Source organism: Cynocephalus volans, chromosome 5, assembly GCF_027409185.1.
Source record: "Cynocephalus volans isolate mCynVol1 chromosome 5, mCynVol1.pri, whole genome shotgun sequence".
Lineage (NCBI taxonomy): Eukaryota > Metazoa > Chordata > Mammalia > Dermoptera > Cynocephalidae > Cynocephalus > Cynocephalus volans.
In genome coordinates, this window is record NC_084464.1 from 134873691 (window position 1) to 134877627 (window position 3937).

Genomic DNA, 3937 nt, shown 5'->3' on the forward strand with positions numbered 1-3937 from the left:
ACTCAAGAAGCCTTACTCAAGAGCTAACAGCATTAGTCATAACAGATTGTACACTATTGGGCAGCTTCCTGCTGCTCCACACATGGCCAGCTGGTCAACTCCAATGTAAGTTCATTTGCTGAAAGAAATGTGGTTCAGGAAACTAAGGATGATTGTGTCTATCTATTCTCAGATGAAGGGAATAGATACCAAGTTCCATGCTGAAAAGTTTGAGTTGGAGGAGGAGGAGATGTCAATAACAGCATACAAGTGACAGTGTGGATTTCTGTCCTTCTGATGGATTAAATCTTCAATGAGACCTTCAAAACGGACCTCCCTCTACTTTAATTTTGGGGAGTGCTAATTGTATTCATTTTCCCAACACCTTTGATTGTGCATGTACAATGTGCAAGGGACTCTGTTTAGAACTGAATGCCCAGAAATTGTTTTAGGGAGTAGTAAGAGATAGCTAAGGAATTGGTCCCTCTAACTTGAGATGAGCTACCACTTATCAATATAATATATTTTTTCTCACCTCTCTGTGCCCAAGGCTGTTATGTTTTATTTGTATCCTGGCATAGGACAACTTAAGTTTGAAGGAGGCCCTTCATTTGCGGGTGTAAAAAGTTAGATCAGCTAGTTCTACTTGGGTTAATCAGTCAAGAATTAGCAGCTATTGTTATGTCGAGGTCATTCATTATTGGTCAAACTTCAACACATAAGAGCAAAAATAGTCCGAATGACCGTTAACAGTAGGATTGATTTCATGGCTGCACATCCACAAGAATCATAAGTGGCCTCTTAGAAAGCCAATCTTTGCACAGGATTTTTATATTTAATGAGGTGGAGCATACACAAAATGTAGGCCAAAGGATAATTTTAGGTTCTTACAGTTGTGTCCCTGTTCTTTTCAATGCCTAGCTTCCTTTCTGCTCCCACTGACAGCACTGTGAGACTTTGGAATTCTTCTGTGTGTAAGATGACTTTATAACTGAGATAGCCACTGTTTTTGTAGTTATGACCTGAGTAGATGAGGTCAGTTCACTTAAAGGATTTTCATGTATTCACAGATTTTTATTAAATGGTTTATTTGTAATATCAAAAAGCAAATCTACCATAAATACTGGCCAACATATATTAGATGGAAAATATCTGTGTAAGAACATTATGTTTACCTTTTATCATATTTGTCTTTTTTGTTAGATAGTGCCATACTTTGGGGATAAGGTAAATATTTCTAGACATAAATATGAAAGTGTTTTGCTTTTTAAGAGAAAAAAAAAATCAAGAAAAATTGTTTTCACTTAAAAATTTATGTAATCAAGTCCTCCCTCTACTTATATATATATTCAATAATCTAATTTTGTACATTCTCTGAAATACTAAAATATTTTTGTAGTTCATGTGTTTTCAAACTATGAACCATTCATTTCTATATTTGGTGCATATAACTATTACTGCTCCTGATAAATATGGATATACCTCTTTATAGTGATTTCTAAGTTCCCAGAAATTTGAGAAACACTGACCAGTTAGCTTAGGTAGAGTGAAGCCTTATAACAGCAAGATCAGGGGCTCGGATCCCTGTACTGGCCAGCAGACAAAAAAGAAAAGAAAAGAAAAGAAATTTGAGCTGAATTTTAAAAGGCGATGGATCATTACAAAATATAAGGAAACAATGCATAATCCTGGAAATACAAGGGACAATTCAATTATTCCTTCCAGGAAAAATTTGCACAGTAATGATTCTTGCTCTTTAATTTTTGCTTGAAAAAAATCTAGACATTTTGAAAACCCACAGGTAGAAATGTCCTGTTAAATGGAGACTTCAAGTAAAAGCCCAGGGACAGCAAGGAGTTGAGTTTTCCTACCTGAGAAAACAAGTGTCCAGCTAAAATGATGGCTCTTACGAAGACACCTTATTGTTTACCACTTCATTATCTGACTTCCCCTGAGCAAAGAGCACTATCTGTACTGCCAATAATAGTACTGGGGAAAAACACACATTTTGAGAGTGTGGGGAAACTCATCCTACATTGAAATTCTAGTTTAAGAGGATATTACAGGCCACTGCAGGACCAGCAATTGAAAAACAAAGGTGTACAAAAAACAAACAACTCAGGTTTCAAAGCCTGAAAACAAAGATCACAGGAAGGAGCCTAAACTCGTGCAGCCTGTTTGCTGATTGTCTGAACAAATGCTGGGAATGCAGGCGATGTTCTAAGCCCAGTAAACAAAAGTGTGGGCAATAAGATTATGGTGATTAATTTTCTTCCTTTATTTTCCATTTTTTCGTATGATGAGCATATGCCACTTTTAGATTATAATTGGGGGTGGGGGGAAGGCTTTCTAAAAATGACTTTTGTTTCTAAAACTATGTACCAATATCTGCATACAGCAACTGAGAATGCCAGTCCTGTCCTCTGGAACCCACACAAAATGACAGTGAATGTGCAATTCTAGGCAATCCCACCAGATTTCAGAGTAAGCTAACTGTCAGGAATTCCTTACTTCTTAACAAAATAATGTTTTTATTGAACTTCTATTTCTACTAAGCAATGTGGATTAGTTACCCCTAATATTTAAACTGTGTATCAAGAGACTACACACTAGATTAAATAGGTAAAATACTCTCTCTCTAATGATGGCTGGCTCCGAATAGAAATATTTCATTCACTGTAATATATTTTCCATAGGAAATGACAGAATCATTTTATTAAAAATATTTTAGGAGTTTGTAAAAGTCACAATAATAAAATTCATACTGTGACAATGACTTAGAACATTGCCTTTGTATAGAATCCATTTACAGGCTCAAGTTTGCACATTGCAGAAAGATAGCTGCGGAGTTGCTTTACCTTGTGTCTACACTTAGCAGAGTTGAAGGAGGTCGGGAAATGTTTCAGTTAGAGTGCCAATGTGCTGGAGAAAGAAGGACATAGAAACCACAGGAGAAACAACTGTATCCTCCAGATTTAAATGATAAGAACACTACTAGCAGACTAGAAGAATATTTAACTTTCTAAACCTGAGGGGTCTAGATATTAAAGAATGTAGATTTTACTGTAAGCACTTCTTAGTCAAACTGATAAAAACCAAAGATTAAGAAAAAGCCAGTAAAAGACAACACATTACATTCAGGGTAGCAATGATATAAACATTTCGACTTATTATCAGAACTCTAGGGGCCAGAAGACATGAACCAACATCTTTAAAGTGATGAAAGAAAAAAATATATATATCATCCACTTGGAATTCCATATCTAGCAAAAACATCCTTCAAGAATAAAGATATTTTCATTTATAAAGACCTGTCATGAAGATAAAAGAAAACTAAGATATTTCATTGTCAGAAGACCACCATGATAAGAAATGTTAAAGGAAAATTTTTAGGCAAAGGAAAATGATACCAGAGGGAAACTTGGATCTTTAGGAAGAAATGAAGAATATCAGAAATAGTAAATATCTGGGTAAATACAAAAGATGGGTTTCCTTTTGTTTTAGTTTACATTATACTGTGGTGTTTATTTCACACATACACGTACATATATATGACAATCATAATGTAAAGGATGAGGGTAGGGGTGGGGTAAATGGTAAATATTGTTTTAAGGTTTTGACAATGGTCTGTGAAAATTTAAAGTTCATTGTAATCTGTAGACTCACCACTAAAAGTATAATGCAAAGTGGTATAATTAGAAAGTCAATAGATAAGGGCCGGCCTGTGCTCACTTGGGAGAGCGTGGTGCTGACAACACCAAGTCAAGGGTTAAGATCCCCTTACTGGTCATCTTTAAAAAAAAAAAAAAAAGACGCTCAATAGATAAATTAATATTGAATTCTAAAAAATAGTCCCATCATCTTAGAGAAGTCAGAAAAGGAAGAACAGACAGACAAAGAAGAGAATGAACATACAGAAAACAAACAGCAAAATGGCAGAGTCAGTCTGGCTGGTTAG